We start from the raw sequence: 25,256 nt of genomic DNA on the forward strand, positions 1-25,256 counted from the left end.
ATCTGTGAGATCCAACTGCAATTGTTTCCAGAGTCCTATAAGATTCGCATCTGCATCACCTAAGATATTCTAAGTAAACTGTTGTACCTTTCATGCCTGTGTGAAACAATAAGTAGACTCCCAGAATCATGCACCAAGTGAAAGAAGCTGGATCAATTGCATTTTGCAAAGTGAATTTTATCCTTCAAGGTTGGTTCCAGGTTTTTCTAGGAATAACATCCTAGAAAGAAGAAAACATTCTCTACACCTTAAAAAAAAATTCATAAGTTAAAATTAAAATTTCAATATCTTTATAACAAATATTTTAAGGGAAAAAATCTTTTTTTTCTCTTAACTTTTAACAGCGGAGCCAATCTTGTTCATATTTATAAAAAGCCATATAGATAGGGATAGAAAGCCGTATGACTAACTGCTACCCTCAAGCCATTAGAAATGAAAAATAGCCACATATATCTTCTAAGACATTTTATTAACCAGTGTTTTCTAGAAGAATTATTGTTGGGAGAGTCTTGTTTTGCAGGTTTTATAAATCATGTTTTTGAAAAATATTTTATGACATGGGAAAAAGATGAAAAATGGGTACAAAACTGCATACGTGGGACTTCCCTGGTGGCGCAGTCGTTAAGAATCTGTCTGCCAATGCAGGGGACACAGGTTCAAGCCCTGGTCCAGGGAGATCCCACATGCAGCAGAGCAACTAAGGCCATGTGCCACAACAAGAGAAGCCACCGCAATGAGAAGCCCGCTCACCGCAATGAAAAGTAGCCCCCGCTCGTCGCAACTAGAGAAAGCCCGCGGAGCAACAAAGACCCAACACAGACAAAAATAAAATAAATTTTTAAAATAAATACATTTTTTTAAAAAAAGAAGTAATCTTTAAAACAAAAGAGAGAGCGAGAGAGAGGCAGGAAGAGGCACACCCACAAAGAGTTTTGCCAACCCATTCACTCTGGTTTGTTACACTTGGGTTAAGAGAGTCCAATGTATGAATAATACTATTTTTCTATTTTGCTCTCATCTACTTAGTCACCATCACCACACCTTGATATTTATGCAAAAAAAAAAAGTTCCAGTGAACAAGTTCAACTCATTACCAATGTTCAGTAAGGACAAGCCGTCACCCATTTCCTCCACCGCCATGTTGAAATGACTCCGTCCTCCATTAAGCTGGTCTTTCTTGATACCCATTACGTCAGCAGAACCAAGAACACCTTCTGTAGACTTCTCTGTTTACCTGAGGCAAGTCCTCAGCACAGGCATGGGACACATGTGCAGGCTCAGCTCCCCTTTGCCCTTTAAAGGGTGTCATTCCCCAAAACACCACTATCTATGGGCTGAACCATGGTACTAATCTTTAAAGTCATTCTCGAAGATTTTTTTCAAATTTGAATTACACCAGGAAGAAAATAAGTCCCATTGGTCATCAAAAAATTAGCAGAGATCGTGAATTCCCTGGCGGTCCAGTGGTTAGGACTCTAACCACTGGACTCTAACCACGCTCACTGTCAGTCTGGATACCATCCCTGGTCAGGGAACTAAGATCCCGAAAGCCTCAGAGCTCGGCCAAAAAAAAAAAAAAAAATCAGCAGAGATTAATTGATCATATCTCTAAGACAGAGCAGGGCTTTAGGAAAGACAATGAGGAGGACAGATGCAATGAATGTAGATATTTGAGCCTGGGACAGTAACTAGGGAGCTCTTTCCCTCTGGAGACCATGGGCAGTAAGATGCTATGGAGAGCTGAGAACAATCAGGGGGACTCTTGAAGGAAATAAGATACGCTGAAGGGGTCAAGGAGGGGCAGGCTATTTTGACTTGGACCAGTCCTGCCAGCTCTGCAATTGTAATTTTGTTTTAACAGAGGTATAACATACATATAGAAAAATAGAGAAAACAAAAATATGATGACCTCAGTGTATTGTCACAGGTGAACACTGCAACCACTGATCCACGTCAAGAAAAAAAAAATTGACAACAATTCAGAAGCTCCCTTGGGCCTGCTGCCAATCACCACTTGCTCCTTCCTTCCCAAACATAACCTCTGTTTTGACTCCTATTGCTTTAATGTAGCTATACTTATGAAATTTGATGTAAGTGGAATCATACAGAATATATACTCTTGAGTCATTTTTTCATCTACATATTGTTTGTGCATTCCATCCATGTTTCTTGTACTTATAGTTTATTCATTCTCATTGTTGTATGGTATTCTACTATATGAATATGTTACAATGTATCTGACAATACTACAGCTGATGGACATTTGGGTAGTTTTCAGAGGAAGACTATTACAAATAATGCTGCTGTGAGCATTCTTGTACTACATGGCTCTCAGTGTACATGTATGTGTACTTTTGTGGTATATATCCAGGAGTGGAATTTCTGGTTATAGGGTCAGATTATGCTCTCCTTTACATGATACTGTCAAATCATTTTCCTAAGTAATTGTATCATTTACTTAGCTATCAGTGGAATATGAGAGTTCCAGTTGCTCCACATCCTTGTCAATATTTGTATTACCAGCCCTTTAAATTCTAGCTATTCTAGTGGATAGGTAATGGTATCTCATTGTGGTTTTAATTTGCATTTTCCAGATGACTAATGCAGACTTTTCCTTGTTCAGCAATTTTAAAGGATCTCTGCATGTCTGTTTCATTGCAAATCACTGCTAAGTCACATTTTGATTCAGAATCAACAGTCTTTTTTAAATTGAAATATATTTGACATATAATTTAAGGTGTATAACATGTTGATTTGATACTTTGATACTTTTTTATATTATAATATGATTACCATCGTAGCTATAGTTAGCACTTCTATCATGTCACATAATTATCATTTCTTTTTTGTGGTTGGAATAATTAAGATCTAGACTTAGCAAATTGAATGATTATAATACAATATTATTGTCTATATTCACCATACTGTGCATCAGCTCTCCAGGACCTATTTGCCTATTAGTTGCAAGATCAACAATCATTCATTAAGTCCCTACTGTGAATCTGAGACTACTTGTGTTAGTTGCCTCCAATTACATGGCCTGAAGATGGTGGTGAGAGATTTTTCTGGACTAGGTGATTTCTGGTCAGACCTGCTGGTTTAGCTCCAGTATATTTTCACTGACATTGCAGGCAGAACACTACTTGGAGAAGAATATGCCAGCAGGGGCAGGGAAAGAGGAAAGGAGTTGAGTATAGAGAGTGAAAACCAGCTACGTTTCCAAACTTCACAGCTTGAAAATAGTTGGTGACAGTTTCCACAAGGAAATCATTTAACCTGTCAGCCATAAAATAGGATGATTATTTTACTGATACAGATAATACTAATCCTTGTAAGCAAGGGAAAAGTGAACTTCAGCGGGTGTTTGACGGTATTGTGAAATAAAAATCGCCTAGGAAGATCTTTCTTGGAATGACTCATAGCACAGCTTCTCTAGAAATGTGGGTAAACGTCTGGGAACATGAGGTTCTTTGAACACCAAAGAAAAGTTTACTTGGCCTCAAATCCCACCTGGCAGTTTTTTCCAGAGCTGGCAATAGGGGCTGATGAGAAGCTCTTTTCTGTTCCAGAAAAAGAGGCTGCAAATTATCTTCCTCTGCACCTCAGTCAAGAGCTGGTGCTAGATGACCTTCCCCGCTGCTTGCTGCCTGTCACAGGTTGACTGGAGTGTATGAATATTCCACCATAGGGTCTATTTATCAGACTGAGGTGCTGTCAATGTGCAGACAGTGGAGAGGAATGTGGGGAGAGTTTTTGGGTAGGGTAACACATTAACAGGCTACTTAACAACCTCCAACAGTTAGACACACCTTTGTTTAGCAGATCTGCTGAAGTCTCACTCAAAAGGAAACCCTAAAGGACAGTGGGCCCTGACTGAGGAGAGGGCCAAGACAGTCTGAACTCTGGGCACATTCAAGGGAATATGAAGACCAGCTCCTGCCTAAGGCAGGATCTAGCTCTTGGTGACCGGGAGTGAAGGGGAGGAAGAAACCTGGGAAGGAGTGAGCATAAGGTAACTGAAGGCAAAGGTCAACCATTTCCCAATTTTCCCTAAAGCTGACCCTGAAGTATTGAAACTTAAGTGACCTGAATTCCCTGCAGTGAACCTAATAACAGACCCAGCATTTTGGCCACCTTAATCACCCATTCAGATCTCCCCAGAACACACCTGTGGTGCATTTGGAAGGACAAGCTGACCTCCCCTGGTGAGCCTCCTGGTCTTTCTTGTCCACCCAGCTTGCCCAAAGAGCTGTAGTCGAGCTTTCATATAATCACATTTTCATTTCTACGCAACTCGCACCTTATTCAGATGAACAGTCTACTGTTGGTGGCATATGTCTGCCCAACGATGAAATCTTCATCTCTCTTTTCTTTCTAGAAGACACAGGAGAACTGAGAATCTTAATTTTGAGGGAGAAGTAAGATAATGAATAGACCCAGAGGGTCTAAAAGATGAAGAGTGGCCGCGTGGAAAAGATGCATTGTGGAACTAGAAGAAGGGATTGGGCTGACACCTCACATTGAACTTGTGTGACTTTAAACAAGCTCTGTGGATCTCAGTTTTCTCGTCTCTAAGATGAGTGGATTGGACTCTGAGCTGAAAGTAAAAAGTTCCTTTATTTGACATATTGGAATTTTGCTCGAAGTTTTTACACAGAAGGTAGATTGTGAAGAGAGAGGCCTAATTATTCTCTATTTTCTCCCCAGAGCCTTGTGTGCTCTGGTTCCAGAGAGGCTCTCACTTACTCACATTGCATCTCCTAGGCTCTTTTGCTCTCTGGTTCTATCTGAGTTTGGCTAGTAGGAGATACCTGTAGGAGATCTGAGAACTGCATGAGAGAAAGAGAGAGATTTCTTTCCTGCTTTGATGTGCTACGTCCACAAGTCCAGCTTCTATGGGATGGCCCTTCCTCCAGCTGGTAACACCTTTACTCTCTTTGCCCCCTCAGACCTACTAGCAGTAATAGCTTCCCGACAGTCCCTGGGTACCTTAACATCTTTGCTGGCTCCCTTGACCTTGCCCTCATCTCTGTAAATAGTCCCTTTACTAAAACCTCTTCCACTGAACTATGTTGAGTGGAAAATTCAGTTTCTTACCAGGATCCTGGTTAATACAAAAATTTTCTCCTCAAAGAGAAAACTATGAATTACAGAACTTCCTGAGTCCCCTCTCTCCCCACTTGATGCTAGCTATTACTCTTTTTCCCATTTCTAGAGAATGATGAGGTCTGATGGGTGTATTTACTTGGAGGAGGTAAAGGAACACAAAGTTAAGAGGTCTCCTTCTTTTTATTACTTACATTATTGTTTTCCTTTTTTATTGAACGGTGGTTGGTTTACAATACTGTGTTAGTTTCAGGTGTACAGCAAAGTGATTTGGTTATATGTACATATATATATTCTTTTTCATATTCTTTTCCATTATAGGTTATTACAAACACTATTGTTTTTCAAGTGGACTTCATCAGTGCAGCAACTCACAACAACGTGCAGGTACACACTTCACGTGAAAGAAATCCAGGTTGGGAAATGGTTAAGTTATTTGGCTAACACAAATGCCAAATTACATGATCCAAACTCCACAGACCATTTCCTCCCTCTCCACACCTTCTACAACGAGAATTATCAGACTTGACTTTGAAACATGACAAGATTAAGCAGGAGGTTTCCAAGTTTTCCCTTTCACTTTGCATCCAGGGTAAACATAATCCATGACTTTAATTTTTATACATTTTCGTTTCAGTCAGGAGTTGGCAGTTTTTCAGCATGGCTGCACCAAGTTTCATCTGTTTACTGAAATTTACATTTTTTACCCTTTCTGGTTATAACCTTTCTCCCTATGTCCTCTTCTTCCCTCCTTCCCCAGTCGTTGTGGATCGAGGACACTATATCATCCAGGGATGAAGGGATTTGAGAGGCTAAATGTCTTTTATAGACATATCCAACTTGACTAGAAGTCTCTGTGAGGTCTGAAAACTAGACATGTTGAAGACACGTAAGATTGTCAGGGAGGTGGGGAGTTTACAGTTGTGGAGAATAAAACCCGGAGCTTTTAGAGCATTAGAGAGATTTGAAGTAAAAGGAGGAAATGAAAACACTTTTAAAAGCAAAAATAGCTTGGATAAATCTCTCCTGAAGTGTGTGCCATGGAGCCCTAACACTGTACCTCCTGTGCGGGGTGCAAGTTGGGGGGAGATTATGATCAAATATGCTTGGGAAATAATACAAAATGTGGCACCTCCTTGGAGAGCCCCAAAGCCTACTAAAGGTACTGAGAACTCCTGTAGTAAAGAATTCTGTTTAATGGTTGAGTCCCCAAGTTTCCCCGCAAAATTCTTAGTCATGGAACTTTTAAAATAACATCTATTTTCATTCTCTTATGGAAATATCAAGGAACAAACTTTGAAAAACATAGTCTATCATACTGGGAGGAGAAACTCAGGGAATAAAAACAGAAAAAGCTGATTTGTATCTTCTCTAACTCTTTCTTACCTCCTGGGCAATAGGGCTCTCACACTAGGATTCAAAGTCAAACTGCTGCTCTTTTCCACCCTGATGAATATTCTAGCTGAAAACGGTCTATATAGTATATAATACCTGACTGTCAAATGTTAAGTGCTCTGCAAATGTCTGTTGAATGAATTCATGATTGAATAAAATGAGTTAGTCCCTGTAAACCAGGCGCAATGCCTGACACAGAATAAATAGCAACAAATGCTATTATTGCTATTCATCATGATCTCTGGTTTAGAGGAAACAGAAAAACTCAAAACTTGTTACTGTCCCCCCCTTCAAAACAACTTAAAGACTTAGATGGGCTCTGTCATCAGGTAACATACATCTTCTGAAGAAGAACCAAATGACTAAGCCACAATAAAATGACCTTTCACACAGAGAAGGCTTACATGGAAATATATTAGAATCACAGACAAAAAAATTCTGTTTGCTTAGAGTCAAAAACAATGAATGGCATGTTTCTACAAAGAAGAAATGAACTGGGTAAAATAAATAAATATATACATACATACATATATATATTATATTCCAATTCTGTGATGCCAGGAGGAAGAGCTAATTTGTTGAGAGTTTTGTTTTTTATTTTTAATATCCTTACCATAGTTGCCATTACCTACAATAGCAACATAAAACATAAAGGAAGTGACGTAACTTATTTCACTTCTGCTCCTACCTCAACTTATAAACAGAATGGAGGCTCTAACAAACTGCAATTGTTAAGATTATGTGGATCAGCTTCCTTAGAAGGAATTTATCTTGTCTAAGAATCTCAAGTGTTTCCTAAGTTAGTAATGTACCAGAGTTTGTTTCTCGCTGACAACTATTAACTAATCACATCAAATCTTTTGAAAGAGAACTGTCTTTCCTGCCCACAATATATCACGAAAACATTAAGAATAGGGTCGTGCTTTTATTGAGCACTTTATGTGATTTTGAAGCATAGAAATAGATTTGTATTTATATATGTATTCTCTCATTAATGAAAGATAAAGTCAGTTATTTGGAAGAGGAAAACCTCCAATAAATAAAAATATTACTTATTTCAAATTCATTTATTTTCATTTTATTGAGTTTTAGGAATGTATGTAACATTAAGTGTTACAGTTAAGCATGGCCAATGTAAAAGAAGCTCTGGTTTGAAGTTGCGTAAGTAAGGAAATTTGCATAACCTCACATACCAGGAGGTACCGCGGAAGATCAAGGCTCTGGCTTGAGTGATTCAGCGTCTCAATGATTTCATCAAAGGCTTAGGCCCTGTCGCTCCCTCTGCTCTGCCATCTGCCCCACTGGCTGTTTACTGAGGCTGGTTCTCTCCTCATGATAAAATGGGTGCCAGCAACAAATCATCATTCATTATTCATCTACAACAGGAGAGAGTAAATCTTCCAACCAAGGAATATGCACCTTTGCCTTTAGTCTGATTGGGTCAAGTTATTACACTTGTCCATTCCCAGAACAGAGGAATGACATTGATGGTCCTAAACCAATGATTCTCAAAGTACAGTCCCCAGATCAGCAGCTTATGCTGCTGGGAACCTGAAAACCTATTAGAAATGCAAATTCTCAGGCCTCACTCTAGCTCCACTGAATCAGAAATGTTGGGGTTTGGGTCCTGCAATCTGAGTTTTAACAAATATGCCATGTATTCTAAAGTTTGAGGATCACTGCTTTAGACTAAATAGAACCTACTCCTCGTGCCGAGGGGAAGGGGTGGACACCTGGACAAAACTGGGGTTATGTTAGGAAGGAGGAGGAGGAAGTTATGCCTGTTGAACTACTAACCGTGCCCACGTCCTGGATTTCTCAAAAACTACACTGCTTTCAAATATTCTGTTCCGTGGGGTTTGCAAAACATGGTCCGCATTAAGATGACTATTTCAAAAACTCTCTCGAAATCCCCTGGTGAATATACTGTGTCCTGGAAAGACAGTGAGAATATATCAGGAATCAAAAGATCTAAGGTCTAAGTCTAGCTGGGTCACTGTTCAAGCCAATGTCCTTGAGAAATCCACTTAGACTCTCTAAACCCCAGCTTTTACTTCTGTAAGGGTGTTGAAACAGAGTCTTTAAATTCTTGAAAACGAAAACAATTGTAGCCAGCATTTACTGAGCACTTACTGTACATGATACATTGCCAAGGATTTTATTTAGCATGCTATCGTTGAATACTTAGAATATCCCCTACGAATGATGGGTGGATGGATGGCTAGATGGGCAGGTGGGTGGATGGAGGGAGGGATGGATGGATGGGTATATGAGTGGATGAATAAATGAATAAATTTTTTAAAAAAGAGAATAGCCCCTATGAAGCGTGTAATTTGCCCCAACTCAGTTGGCTGCTGAGTGAAGAATCTGAGATTCAGGTCTATCTGACCCACGGTCCATTTGCTAAGCCACTAGCCCACATATAGTGGCCCACTCTCCCTAACCTCCATCAAACTAACTCTTGGTGATTCTGCAATTCATTTGGTTTCTTATGGTTTAGCTCATTATGCTTTTTAGGAAACATGCTTTTTAGTATAATGAAAAGAATGTGGGTTTTTAAATTCAAGCTATATTGGAATCTTGGCTTCACCACTTTCTTGATCTATGACTTTGGGAAAGTTATTTAACTTCTCTGAAACTTTAATTTTCATTCTGTAAAATAACATTTTGCATAGCATTTGTAAGGATTAAAGGAGATAATACATCTAAAGTGCTTGGCACAGTGCCTGGACTATAATAGATATTCAATAAATGTTCATTTCCTCCCCTGCCTATTGCCTCATGGGAAATGTTATTTGCTGAATGAGTAGGAAATATTTTAGAACATTTATTTATTAATTTTCCCCAATATTTCCATTCATAAGTGCCCTTATTAAGTTGTACCAGGAATGGAAAAATTCTGCCTGTGCCTTGTTGGCTAAAACCTTTCTAGGTGTAAGAACCCAGAGAGAAGACCACGTCCAAGACAAGAACAACCCTAGACTTTCTATCAGTTCCCCCATATTCACACTCTTCTAACAATCTCTTCCCAGAGTTTTTTCAAGTGGGCTATGTGGGTCTACATTTGAATTTGAAAGATTATTTCCAAATTTGAGAGGTAGTCCTCTTAACCTGTGTTAATCTCAAAATAGAACAGTCTGTGTGGGGTAAGGAGTCCATGCTGTCCTTCCACAGGCCACCCTGCGATGGAGGGGTAACAGCACCCACACACACAGTTTGGGGTAAGTTATTTGGCTCATGACAAGAAAGGCCATGGCTTCCAAGGAAAGACTGCTCCCTTTGAAGCAGTTACATCAAGGAAGGAAGAATTTTACTCTCTGAGCTCCGAAGGGTGTGTGTAGTTAGTAGTTCATCGTGCACTCCCATGGGGTTTAAATAATTGTTTACTTGACAAATTTTTGTGGCTCTATCATCACACCATTTTTAATGGTGAAAAGTCATACAATTAGAAAACGTAGCCCTTTCAAATACTTGAAATATAAGAAGTTCTGATGTTTGCTTTAAATTTTAATGTTACTGTTAATGGTGGGCTGTTTAATTTTGCTATCTTGAAGAATAACAAACTTCTGGACTTTTTTATTTTTTTGGCTGCACTGCATGCAGCTTGTGGGATCTTAGTTCCCTGACCAGGGATTGAACCTGGGCTCTCAGCAGTGAGAGCATGGAGTCCTAACCACTGGACCACCAGGGAATTCCCAATAATAACAAACTTTTGAAATAAATTTACAATAAATGGCTTCTGAAGTTATTTAATGCTTATACTTCCTTGCAACATGATTTAAGCAGAGTGGACAAGTATGGCCTGTGTTTTCCAAGGCCATGACCAATACCCCTTATAGTTACATTTTGAAGCAAGTGTTTGACATCAGATAATTCATCCAGAGAATAACTCTCTAAAATTTCCTTTATTGTAACCAGGAGGCAGTAACAGATCATGAAGATGAATGTATGTTATTATCCCTCTGGTTGATATAGAAAACACAAAATGATAAAAGCTGCTTTATGTCCTCTCTTTAACTAACACAATGCTAGGAAATCCTATAGCCATTTATCTTGCATCTTCATGAGCAGAAAAGAACATAAAATTGAGAAAATATCCAAAAATGTCATTACTGGTGGTCATTCTTAATAATTCAACTCTGTAATTATACCAGGTTTCCTTATAAAATTTTTATATATAACACACATTTATTTTACATATATGCATATTTCTATAGTACATAAGTGCTTTGAAGTTACATAAAGGATATATGTTTTTAATTACTAGACACCAGAGCTGGGTTAACAAACAAGGATCTTGAGACTCTATGGGGTAAAACCAGGCACTATTATTTTTTTTTAAATCCTCCCCAGGTGATGACAGTGTGCAAGCAGAGTTAAGAAAGACTCATCCAAAATATTCTACCAACCACACATGAACATGAACACATATATTTTCTTAACTTCACTGGGAACACCTACTACTAGCAATATAGTCTCATAGAACAGACAAGATCAAGGGCATGCCTGCTTCTTCTCCCCATTATCCTTCATTAACTTCTCTTTGAGTAAAATATCCAAGAGATTTGTTTGCCCGTTTGTGTGTGTATGTGTGTGTATAGTAGCATCAGTAGTTCTTTTTCCAAGTGATTTTTCCTGCAGATTCAACAAATAAGACTGAATAAAGCATAAGTACAGAACAAAAGTGGAATGCCTCAAGAACCTTCTGCCCTCCTACCTCTTTCTCCATCATCATCAGAACCCCAGGGGTCCCCAGAGCACCATTTTAAATCTGCCTCTCAGACCCTAGAGAACTTGGCTATCTCATTTAGTGGCTGCTGGAAGAAGACTCATCTCAAGTGTGACAGGAAGGGCCCCAGGACAATCTGCTGAATTGTACAATAAGCAACTCCACCCAGGCAGTCCTGGATCAACCTCTGCTTGCCCTTGGCCATGCTATGAAACACCAATAACTGTGGATATTTAGAAGGTTGTTCTCCTCCAGTTCCTGGTATGAATAGTTCTAGGCAGGGCCCTTACTCATGGGTGGTGGAATGAAGGAAATAATACCGTGTGTTCCCCTCCCGGCTCTCCCCCTTCCTCCAAATCAGAGAACATCCCGAGGGACCCAAAAAAAGGACTGCCAGTCATGAAAAGTAAATATATAGTCTAAAAGGGGTGTGTAGAGTTAGGGAGGACAGTTTTGCCCACTCTGTTTTGGTGATTTGGGGAAGTAGTTGTGGGCAGTTGGCATATGAGTTTGGTCTTTATTAAAAACAAAATAAAACACAGAAAGCCTGGTTGACAGCATATTCTCTCTCTGGCCACCTTTGAGTCTCTACCACTAGTCTTTGTAACTGAGCCCCTGTCCAGGGCCTGGGACCTGGACTAATCTTTTTGATTCATCACACAAAAGAGAGCTTGGTTGAAGACGCTACCTGAAAGTTATAGGGTGTAAAAATGTTTTGTGCCTGCCAATAACCCAGTGGTTAATCTTAAAACCAATGCTTAGAGAAGTTAGCCAAACTGGCCAAGGTCACAGAGTGGTGGAGATGAGATTCCACTCCATGTCTGCCTGATTCCAAAGCCCACAGTCTTTCTACTACATTTGCTTGCCCTTGAGGAAAGGGGTTTTGATTGGAGGATGAGGTAAAAGATGGGTAATTTTAGACACCAGGTGAAATTGGGTTCAGACCAGGCCTAAGTAAGTGCTTTATTAGGAGTCTCTAGGAAGACACAGGAAACATAGACCCACAAGGGAGTTGGGGAAGAAAGACAAAGAAAGGGAGGACACTAGAGACAAACATCACCTAATCTAAAAACTTGAACACTGTGAAGCAAATCCTGATACCTGGACATTACTAGATGTGTAGAAACTAAATTTGTACAGCTCTTAAATTTTTTATTGTGTAACATTTTAATCTGATAGAAGATATACATTCAAATTCTGTACTAATTTAATTCTTCCTCTTGTTTCTGAGGCAGTTAGCAAAGGAATACAAGATACTCTGATTTGTCCTAGGCAGTCAAACATTGTGAAACTTTTCACATTGGTTACGGTGCCAAAGTGATGATTCACTTCACACAGATCACCAGTGGAATTGACTTCCAATCATGTCTATCTTGGTCTATATCAGAAACAGGTGAAGGGGGTCAAAAGGTACAAACTTCCAGGTATAAAATAAGCAAGTCCTAGGGATGTAATATACAGCATGGTGACTATTGTTGATAATACTGTATTGTATATTTGAAAGTTGCTAAGAAAGTAGATATCAAAAGGTCTCATCACAAGAAAAAAAAATTTTAACCATATGTAGTGAAGGGTGTTAACTAGACTTATTGTGGTGATCACTTTGCAATATACACAAATATAAAACCATTATATTGTACACTTGAAACAAATATAATGCTATATGTCAATTCTATCTCAATATAAAGAAGAGAGAGAGAGAGTGACCCACAGGTCACTCACTGACTCAGTAGTTCATTTACAATTTGCCGTGAGGTTCCTCCTAGCTCCTATGTATGTGGACGTGATGATAGATTGGCCAAAATGAGGTGGTATTTTGGCTAGTTTAAACAATGTACCTCAAGTAAAATTTATCTCCAATCATCCTAAGTCAAACAACCAACTGTTAATAAGCAATATATAAGACAATTAGGGAAATTTGAACACTGACTGTATATTTGATGATGTTAAGGAATTTATTGCCTACTTCTTTTGGCGTAATAATGATATTGTGGTTAGTTTTCATTGTTGTTGTTTTAGAATATTTCTCTTTTAAAGCTACGTACAAAAATATTTACAGTTGAAATGATATGATTCCTGGGATTTACTACAAAACAATTCAGTGATAGAGGGAGGGAGTGAAGAAAAAGTAGATGAGTAAAGATGAAACAAGATTGGCTATAAATTAATAATTGGAGAAGCTGGGTGAAGAGTAAATGGAAGTTCATTATACTATCCCCAATCCTTCTGTTTATGTTTAAAATTTTCCATTAAAAAGTTTTGCTTTTCTATATATAGACCTAATCAGTGTGACATAATGGAAATTTCAAAGGATTTGGAGCCAGGTAAACCAGAATGCAAATTATTGTTTTGAAACACAAAACTGTTTCATTGTTTTGTGTCTGTCCTTTTGCCAGTACCACCCTGTCTTGATTACTCTGGCTTGCAAGTTTTGAAATCAGGTAGTAGTGTGATTCTTCCAACTTTTATCTTTTTTTCAAAATTGTTTCACCATTCATTTAGCCATTCTTCTGCAGAATTGTTTTGACTATACTTTTTGCTTTCCTATTTAAGTTTAGGATATACTTTCCAGTTTCCAGAAAAGAAAAAAATCTGCTGGAATTTTTATTAGGATCACACTGAATCTATAACAATTAGGGAATAATAGGAATTTTAACAATATTAAGTCTTCCAATCCATGAACTCAGATACTTTTTTCTTTAGAGATATATATTTTATAGTTCTCAGCATACAAAACTTACACATATTTTGTTAGGTTTATACATAAGTATTTAATGGTTTTAGTCCTACTGTGCAGTGATATTTTTTATTTCACCTTCCAACTTTTGCATATGTATATATATATAAATGATTTTTGTGTATTGAGCATGTATCCTGCAAACTTGCTAAATTCACGTATTAGTTACAGTAGCTATTTTGTCGATTCTTTGAGATTTCTTATATAGACAGTCATGTCACCTGTAAATACTAACAGTTTTATTTCTTCCTCTTCAATCTCTTTGCATTTTTTTTCTTTCTTTGTTGCACTGGCTACAACCTCCAGTAAGATGGTGAACAGCAATGGTAAGAGTATACAATCCTCCCTTGTTCCTGATCATAGGGGAAAGCATTCGATCTTTCACCATTAAGTATAATGTTAGCTCTAACTTTTCATAGATGTCCTTTATTAAGTTGAGGAAGTTTCTTTCTATTTCTAGTATGCTTAGAGTTTATATCATGAATGGATATTGAATTTTGTTTAATGCTTTTTCTGCTTCCATCGAGATGATCATATAATTTTTCTTCTTTAGTCGATTGATATGGTGAATTACATTGATTTTGTTTCAATATTATGCCAGCTTGCCATCCTAGGATGAACTCCCTTGATCATGATGTATTACCCTTTTTATATATTGTTGGGTTTGATTTGACAATACTCTGTTGGGAATTTGGGGGTCTATGTTTATGCAGGTTTTCTTTTCTTATAATGGTTTTGTCTGGTTTCAGTATCAGGATAATGCTGGCCTCATCAAATGAGTTTCCTGGGACTTCTCTGGTGGTGCAGTGCTTAAGACTCCATGCTCCCAATGCAGGGGGTCTGGATTCGATCACTGGTCGGGAAACCAGATCCCACATGCATGCCGCAACTAAGAGTTCGCATGCCACAACTAAGACCCAGCACAACCAAATAAATAAATATTTTTAAAAACATAATGAGTTTCTTATGTCAACCCTCTCAGTAAAATTTTCACCTACTTACTTGATGAACAAAAATGCCTCTTCAAAATGACTGCCTATATGAAAAATAGTGTGCATCAACAAAGTCTCTTCAGGATATGGATGACAAGCAGTAAGGTAGACATACTCATTGGTTCAGTAACTGAATCCAGAACCCCAGCCCCTTAGTATTAAAGAAAAAACTCTAAGCCTTGGCACAGTTGTATATTAGTGTACCTCATTGATCTCTTCCTGGCTTGGGACTAGCCAAAAAACACATGTTACTTCCAACTGAGTCTTCGTCTATGCAATTGCTACCCTAATTTCTGTTTCCAAAAAACAAAAGAAAATCCAAATTCTCTCTCACTAGAATATAATCTCCTTAAAGACAGGGCATATAATTTATTTATTTTTGTATTTCCAATACTAGTACAAGGCTTGGAAATTCTTGAGCATTAGCATAATTTATTTAATGAATGAATGAGCACTTTAAAAAGCTACACTTTGTACAGTTTTTCCTTGTACAAAATTCTTATTTCCTAACAGAATAATACTCTCTGAAACAACATATGCCATAAACACTAAAATTTAAATCTCTCACTGCTACTGTATTCACTGTATTCAATTTGTCTTTGGGTTTTACAGGAGAAAAGCAAGATGGTATTAAATATAAGTAATGGTCATTGTTGCTTGTTTAAATAGAAGCCTTAATAAACCTCAAGATCATGTTGAAAGCTTAATAGTCTCAAGTTGCAAGCTACATTATATTTTAAGACTTATAATGTTACTGGTTATGTATATTCTTTTTGCAGAAATATTTTTTACTTAGGCTTCAAAATCTCCTTTAACTTTCAAAATAACCACAATTTTATACTTATAGTGGCTCTATGTCTTTGTCAATAAGAGAAAAAAAATCTACATGATGTCTTTTTAACATGTATGTGCATCATGCATCTAGGGGAAAAAATGACATTTCTGAATTCCTTGTCTTTGGGGTAGCTGATCAGTTAGCTGGCCTGCACTACAATGACATCTACTGGCACAAGCAGGACTGAGCATCCAGAGGCAATTGTGAATGTGACACGGCAGTCTTTGAGTCTTCCTTTATGATTACTGCCTGATAATATGAATTGCACCAGCCTGAATTTCTTAAGAACAGAGATCATGTTTTCTGTTTTGTTTTGTTTTTTAATATTTATTTATTTTGCTGTGCCCAGTCTTAGATGTGGCATGCGGGATCTTCCTTGCAGCATGAGGGATCTTTTAGTTGCAGCATGCGGGCTCTTAGTTGCAGCATGCATGCGGGATCTAGTTCCCTGACCAGGGATCAAACCCGGGCCCCCTGCATTGGGAGCATAGAGTCTTAACCACTGGACCACCAGGGAAGTCCCAGAGATCATGTGTTTTTGAGCTTTGACTCTGTGGTGCCTAATACTATGCTTGTCACATTAAAGATGTTCTACAAATGTGTTGGACGATCATGAACGTAATTGCCTGTGGTCTAACCTTTTAAAAAGCATAAGACTTTCCTGGTGGTGCAGTTAAGAATTCGCCTGCCAATGCAGGGGACACGGGTTTCAGCCCTGTTCGAGGAAGATCCCACATGCCGTGGAGCAACTAAGCCAGTGTGCCACAACTGCTGAATATGCACTCTAGAGCCACAAGCCACAACTACTGAAGCCCGCATGCCTAGAGCCCATGCTATGCAACAAGAGAAGCCACCGCAGTGAGAAGCCTGTGCACTGCAATGAAGAGTAGCCCCAGCTCGCTGCAACTAGAGAAAGTCCACGTGCAGCAACAAAGACACAACATAGACAAAAATAAATAAATGAATATATTGTAAAAACATGGAATATGATAATATTGTAACGGTGATTTACATTTTTTAATGATAAAATACTCTAAAATGATGGCTTTTCATCTTTGTGATTGAGAAATCTCTTCCAGAAAAATCACACACAATTTTACACACCATTTCACAAAGGGCCTAAATCCCATCTCTCAACTCCAGGTTAAGAACGCCAGATCAGGAAGGAGCAATATGTTTTGAGACATTTCAAAATGCCTGTGAACAAATTAAAACAACAAAGAAATATCATTCTATACCTATTAGAAAGGCTAAAATCTAAAACATTGGCAACACCAAAAGCTAGCAAATATGTGAAGCAACAGGAATTGTCATTCATTGTTGGTAGGAATGTAAAATGTTACAGTCACTTTGGAGGACAGTTTTGCAGTTCCTTATAAAACTAAACATACCTTTATGTATGAACATAAATGCTCCTTGGTATTTACCCATCTGGGTTAAAAACTTATGTTCACACAAAAATCTGCATACAAATTTTTATAACAAATTGATTCATAAGCAACAAAGATGTCCTTTAGTAAGTGAATGGATAAACAAATTGTTGTAATCCATGCAATGAAATCTTATTTAGCAATAAAAATAAATAAACTGTTAAGTCACACAAAGACTTGGATGAACCTTAAGGAGGAAGAAATTTTCCTCTGCTCTTCTAGGTTCTTCTGGCTGCTCTAAGAATTAAATTGCCATGAGACAGATTAATAGGAGAGAATCATACAAGAGTTTAATAACATGTGTACATGGGAGAGACCCAGGAAAACCGAGTAACCCACCAAAATGGCTTAAACCCTCACCTTAAATGCCCTCTTCGGCTAAAGACAAAAGAGGATGTTTCAAGTAGTAGTTTGGGACTTCAAAGCAGAGGAAGGCAATTCACATGAAGTTGGAAAAACAAATGTTTGGTAAACAAACGTTTTCTGGGCCACTCAAAGGCAATAGGACACAGAGTGGACTCTGATCTCCAGGCCCTGCCAAGTTTCCCTTACCACACCGAGCCCATGTTCTTTCCATATATCCGTGGTGACAGCTCTGTTCCGGGAACAGGGCCTTTAAATGCTTTAGGCAGCTAAGAGAGAGGTCAAAGTTTCTTCCTGAGTCTTTCAGGCCTTGATTGTTTGCAGTTGGAAATAAACCACAAGCCAAAGACACATTTTGGAATGGCCAATTTTTCTCTCCTACAAATGCATATTGCTAAGTGAAAGAAACCAGTGTGAAGAGGCTACATACTGTACAAAGCCAACTATATGACATTCTGGAAAAGATAAAACTATGGAGATAGAAAAAGTTCAGTGGTTACCAGGGGTCAGGGGGAGGAAGGGAATAAATAGATGGACAACAGGGATCTTTGGGACAGTGAAACTATGCTGTATGATACTGTAATGGTGGATAGGACATACATTATACATTTGTTTAAACCCAGAGAATGGACAACACAGAGAGTACTAAGTACTTTAGTCAACAATAATGGATCAGTATAGGCTCAATTGCAACAAGTGTACTACACTAATGCAAGACGTTAATAATAGGAGAAACTGGGGCGGTGGGGGAGGCAGTGGAGGAAGTGTGTAGGAACTCTGTACTTCCTAATCAATTTTTCTATAAACCTAAAATTACTCTAAAACAGAGGCTATTCATTTAAAATATGAAAAGAAATAAACTTCTATCATATTGATATATTATAGGATCTATTTGTTATGGTAAAAAAATGCATGTGGTCTTATAAGGAATGAATTGAACAGGTTTACCTTCTAATGTTATTCTCTGCTACAATCTTAAATGACACCTAATCTGTGCCAGAAGTTTATTTTATAAGTGCTCATGTAATCAAGTCTCTCTAACAGAAGGCTACTTTGTTATTATAAACCCTACAGAGGAAAAGACTTTTTACTTAATTCTTGGGTTGATGAAATTAAACACTTCATTTGGTGTGCTTTTCATTTTGATGTCCCTTAGGACTGAGAATTGCCTTTCTCAGAAAGCGCTATAAATCAACTGTGAATAGCTGGTGTGATAGAGGGAAGAAAGACGAGTTTATTATAGCTTCTGCTGAGAGCTCTAGGCACATCTAGCAAGCGGCTGCCAAGAAATGCTTATTGGTGTGGTAGGGAGTTCTACTCCCTGGATCCTTGTGAAAAACTGAAAACTGCTTTTGGCCTGTCAGTTGCATTGTAAAAAGTCTTCGGCTTAAAAATTGATAACCATTTTATCTCAGAAAGCAGAATGGCAGTCCAGCAAATCATGATTCCCATAAGTACTCATCTGAACCCCTGGGGCTTACCAAAGTGGAAATATTTTTAGCCCATCTCCATAAAGTTTAAAGGTAGGTGGACTTTTGGGCCATAGCTTGAACAATTTCAGGACAGCAGTTTGTCTTCTGGCCTGCGTTATTTGCAGTTTGGGTCTCTCATAATAAAAAATTTTACAAAATAACAACTTCACCACGGGGCAGGCTTAACCTTAGGTAACAGAAAAAAACATAAATAATTGTAAGATAAAATTGTAGCTATAACTGTTCATATTATTCAGGTTAAAAGATATTTGGGTATGACTAAATGTGCTTGGCTTGTGTCCAGGAAAAAGACCCTGCCCCAGACGAAGAGATAAAACCAAAGGAAGTGAACCTCTACAGCCCCACTGGAGTCCTACCTTGCTCTTAGCTTGCTTGGGGTGTGAACTGGTACATATACTGAAGTCTAGCCCACCGGGGCCAATGTAAGCTTTTTGATGAAAAGCAGACCACGTGAGATGGGAGGAGCCTTAGAGAGTCTCCCACTCTAACATCTCTACCCACCCAGACACTTGTTAGAAATGCATGTGCCTAATTTTGTAAGTTGCGGTTCTTTCTGGTCACTCACTGTAAACTGCATTTATACCGGTCACTAACACCCTTGAGTGAATTCATTTGTCAGATTTCAGTCTTATGTAGCATCTGGCCCAAAACAGGGCTCTAAAGAAACCATATACTCTAAAAAAATCTATTTAAGATATGGAGGAGGAATGATTTTGGAAGAAGAAAGTATTGGGACAGTCGGGGGAATGCCCAAAACTGTAGCATAGCAGCACTTCTGCTTAAAGGTATTTATTACAAGCAGCAACAGCAACTAGGCACATGTTTGCCTCCTACTCAGTATCCAGATTCCTTTGCTGAGAAATTCAGAGGATGAAATATCTAGTGGATAACTGTTATCACCTTTACTAACATTTCCCCCTCCTTTCAGTACTAAATGTTTCACTTGTGAAAATCTTTTGGCCAGGCATTAATCAAAGATAATATACTGAGGTCTACTTATCTTTAAGGTAGAGGAATCTGAGCTGCTATACTCAAAGCAGCATCAACCTGATTTTAATAAGTCACTTGTTATCACTCAGACCTATCAAATTAGGAAGAAATGATTGTAGGGGAAGGGGTAATGTTGTAGTGCTAAAACAGGTCATATTCTTAAAACCTGTTTATTAACACAAGCCATACATTAGATACAAAGAGTCTAACATTTTGGTCCAGGTCACACGGTTGCTAAGTAGCTGAGTCAGGATTTAAACCCAAGCTCATCTGACTCACATTATTTCCCCCATTATTTCAATATTCTCTCAATGACATAAAATTTCAGCCACTGTTTTAAGTGCTTTATGTCCATTAACTCATTTAATCTTCCCTGTAGTTCTATGGAGAAGGGACTATTATTATCTCTATTTACACATGAAGACCCGGAGACAGTGACAGCAGAAATAATCTGTCCCAGGCTATGCAGCTAGAAAATGGTAAAGCTTGGATTTGACTCCAGATAGCCTTGACAATACAATAATGTTTCTGTAAAACTCTAACTTGAGATTTGCCCTCTTACAAATGAATTTTGAAATCCTCCCCCATGGTGATCAGTTTCAGCCTTTAGAAGACATCTCTCTTCCCACTCCCTTTCCACACCCTCATTCTTCATCTGTAGCAGGTGAGGTCATGAGCTCAGTGAGAGCAGCACCCCACAGAAATTCAGCAGGCTTGCTCTGAATCGGTGGACTGGATTCAAAGCTTAACTCCTAGCTGTGTAAAATTGGGCAAGTCCCATAACCTCCCCCTTAGTTCTCTTGTGTATAAAATGGGGATATTCAACCTATCTCATGTCATTGTTATGAGGATTAAAAAGGTATGTGTGGGGACTTCCCAGGTGACGCAGTGGTTAAAAATCCCCCTGCCAATGCGGGGCACACGGGTTTAAGCCCTGGTTGGGGAAGATCCCACATGCCACGGAGCAGCTAAGCCCGTGCACCACAACAACTGAGCCTGCGCTCTAGAGCCCGTGAGCCACAACTACTGAGCCTGTGTGCCACAACTAGTGAAACCCGCGCGCCTAGAGCCCATGCTCCGCAACAAGAGAAGCCACCACAATGAGAAGCCCGCGTACCTCAACGAAGAGTAGCCCCCGCTCACCGCAACTAGAGAATCCCGCACCCAGCAACGAAGACCCAACACAGCCAAACATAAAATATAAAATAAATAAGTAAATTCATTTCTTAAAAAATGTATGTGTGGCTCTTTTCATGCCTAGCGCAGCCATGGCTCATGGTCCCAAGAAGTACCTGAAGCGCGTAGCAGCTCCAGAGCATTGGATGCTGGATAAACTGTCTGGTGTGTTTGTTCCTTGTCCATCTAGAGGACCCCACAAGCTGAGGGCATGTCTCCCCCTAATCATTTTCCTAAGGAACAGACTTAAGTATGCCTTAACAGGAGATGAAGTAAAGAAGATCTGCATGCAGCGTTTCATTTAGATTGATGGCAATACCCACACTGATATAATTTACCTTGCTGGTTTTATATATGTCTTCAGCGTTGACAAGACTGGAGTGAATTTTCGTCTGACCTATGAAACCAAGAGTCACTTTGTTGTTCATCGTATTACACCAGAGGAGGCCAAGTATAAGTTGTGCGAAGTGAGAAAGACCTTTGTGGGGACAAAGGGAATCCCTCATCTGGTGACCCACTATGCTCACACCATCCGCTACCCTGATCCCCTCATCAAGATGAATGACACAATTCAAATTGATTTGGAGACTGGCAAGATTACTGACTTCATCGAATCTGACACTGGACAACAGACCATGGATCTCTCTTCCCCGTGGAAACTGTATCCACCTTACCATTGCTGAAGAGAGAGGCAAGAGACTGGCGGCCAAACAGAGCAGTGGATAAAAATGACTTGTACTTAAAGATAACACTACATTAAAAAAATAATGTATGTGTGTATGCACCCCAGTGTTCACAGCAGCACTATTTATAATAGCCAAGACATGGAAGCAACCTAAGTAAGTATCCATCAATAGATGAATGGATAAAGAAAATGTGGTACATATATACAATGGAATACTCCTCAGCCATAAGAAAGAATGAAATGACGCCATTTGCAGCAACACAGATAGACCTAGAAAATATCATAATACTAAGTGAAATTATTCAGACAGAGAAGACAAATACCGTATGATGTCACTTATACGTGGAATCTAAAAAATAATACAAATGAATTTATTTACAAAACAGAAACAGTCTCACAGACATAGAAAACAAACTTATGGTTACCAAAGGGGAAAGGGCAGGGGGGAGGAGTACGGGATTAAGAGAAACACACCACTATGTATAAAACAGACAAGCAACAAGGATTTACTGAATAGCACAGAGAACTATATTCAATATCTTATAATAATCTAAATGGAAAATAATCTGAAAAAATATATATATGTATAACTAAATCACTTTGCTGTACATCTGAAACTAACACAGTATTGTAAATCAACTCTACTTCAATTTAAAAAAAGAAAAGAAAAAAATATATGTGTGTATAAATATTCTCAGCCCAGTGGTTGGCACCATTCAATAAATGGTAGCTATTGTTACTCTTAATCATTACTATTTTGATTATATTACTGTGTTACTGTTATACACAAATTGATGATGAGAGTGCTTGCCATTTTCAGTTACATATTTGTGTTCTGTTTCCAAAGGGAGGTACTCACATTTCCGATCCTGGGAAAGATGACTCATATTGTTCTTTCTTCAAAAATACTTGAAGCAAAGTAGTAAGAATTTGGAACAACAATATGCTTTATGGAAAACACCATGTACCAAAGAATGATGGTTATTTATCACAAGTGTAAAGTCAGAAACTTGAACCTAACTTTTACATTAAGCCACCTGGAAGGGATGACAGAGAGGCGGTAGTTTTTAAGGAGTGTCCCCTCCAACCCATAAGAAGCAGTGACTCAGCACAGTGACCCTGCCCATGCAGGTCCATTGTTATTAGGCTTTCACTGTTATAAGCTTTTGGCATAGAACCCTGTAGCAGGCACTGTGGATCCAACTACAGTTCTTCCTTTCTCCATCACTACTAGAATGCCAAACATTCAAGCATCAGGCAGCAAAATGCTCGGGGAAGGTCAATTCTGCCTCTGGGAATAAATCATAATTGGCCTAAGCCAGTCCTGGTAATCTCATTTCCCTTTATTTCATTGGCATAAGTATAAAAGTGTGATACATTGGGGGTCAATTAATTATAAGGGAAAATCAGCTGAAGGTTATTTTTTAAATTCCCTGATGAAAGAGAGTCATATGAGAAGAAAATCCTTTCCTATTGCTGATATTGTCTGATAAGGGCATAATGTTTAGAATGGTAGCAATTATTTTGTGACCATGAAGAGAAAAACAATAAAATTGCAGTCTAGCTGACCAAGAGCTCAAGCATCATTAAATATTCTGGAACTTCTCACATCTAGACTTCTTTTTATATAAGATAATAGACTCCTATTGTTTAGCCATGTTTAGTCAGATATTCTGTTACTTGCAACCAAAAGCCTCCTAATTAATTCAAACCATAATTCACTTGGTTCTAAACTAAAATTGATGTGTGAAGTTAGGCAAGTTCCTAAAGCTCTCTGTAAAAGGGCTATATTATGGGGAAATAAGCAGTACACAATTCAACTTGGTTTATAATAAATATCCCAAACATCCCTCATACATTAGGATGAAAAAAGAATGAAAAGAAGACTAGTTTTAGGATGAGAAAGGTACGGACTTGACTCTTGGCTCTGCCACTTAACAGCAGTGTGATCTTAAACAAATTATTTAACATCTCTGAGCCTCACTTTTGAAATTTGTCAAGTGGGAAGAACAATATTTACCTGATAGCATTTGTGATAAGGATCATATAGAAACACGTAGAAAGCTTTGTCTTAGTCTCTCTTTTGACTATGTAGATCCTGACACATAGGAGAGCCTTAATTTGGTGATTGTATAATTTGTTGTTTAAACTGACACTGATCCAGGCAACCAAGACATATGGTCATCTTAGGCTTAATAGGTGCCTTAATAAATGCCTTCCCTGCCCCCAACTCTCCTCTCTCTCTCTCTCTCTCTCTCTCTCTCTCTCTCTCTCCCTCTTCCTCTTCCCCTCCCTCCCTCACCAATTTAGGGATATCTTATTTAAATTACTCATTTCAAATCTTGACCATACCCAACATCCAAGTCCTCAGCAGGACTTACCTTCTCTCCCAAATGTGGCCAACAGAATCTCTAGGATGCCCTCATGAACCCCAATTTCCATCATTCATGCCCCTGTATAATTCCCTCCTGTTGAGTGTGGACAAGACCTGTGACATGTTTCTAATCAATAGAATGAGGCCAAGGTGATGAGATGTCACTTCTGTGATCATGTGACCTTATATAAGACCCTGGCTTGCTAGCACACTCCCTCTAGAGACTTTCCTTGCTGTCTTGATGAAGTAAGCAGCCATATCATGAGGTCCACAGGCAAGGAACTGTGGGCAGCTTCTATGAACTGTATGGTCTCTAGGAGTTGAGGACAGCTTCTAGACGTAGCAAGAAGCTGGGACCCTCAGTCCTACCACTAAAAGGAAATGAATTCTGCTAACAATCTATGTGAGCTTGGAAGCAGTTCTTTCCCCACTCAGTCCTCCAGATGAGATCACATCTTGTTTGTGGTTGGGTGAGACCCTAATCAGAGGACCCAGCTAAGCTGTACCCAAACTCCTGACGCACAGAAATTGTGAGACAGTAAATTTTGTATTTTTATTTTAAGTTGCTAACTTTGTAGTGATTTTAAGTTGCAAAGTTTGTGGTGATTTCCTACACAGCAATAGACAATACACCAACTATCTAGCACGGTGTTCTTCCAAGACAAGATGGTTCTCTCCTGAAGAGAAATTTTGCTTAAAACCTGTTATAATATTAAAATAATAACAATTTCCCTACATTATGATATGCAAATTGAGAAACAGGCTCAGAAGGATTTACTGACTATATTAAGAGGGGTAATTAAGGAGAATTTAATAAAGGGTCTGTATATAATAAAGCTGTGGCCAGGTCTTAGGAAAAGCAACAGAGCCAGAATCGGTGGGAAAGTTTTACCATCCTGTCTGAAGGAGAAAGAAGCAGTTACTAAAACCAGGGGCGCTGTATGGGAAGGG

At 38.7% G+C, this 25,256-nt stretch overlaps 1 pseudogene; it reads left to right on the plus strand.

Annotated features, from left to right (window-relative positions):
- The first annotated feature begins 21,338 nt into the window (after positions 1–21,338).
- On the plus strand, positions 21,339–21,972 carry LOC131762548 (small ribosomal subunit protein eS4, X isoform-like; annotated as a pseudogene).
- Positions 21,973–25,256: the final 3,284 nt, after the last annotated feature.

Source organism: Kogia breviceps, chromosome 9 (assembly GCF_026419965.1).
Source record: "Kogia breviceps isolate mKogBre1 chromosome 9, mKogBre1 haplotype 1, whole genome shotgun sequence".
NCBI classification, from domain to species: domain Eukaryota; kingdom Metazoa; phylum Chordata; class Mammalia; order Artiodactyla; family Physeteridae; genus Kogia; species Kogia breviceps.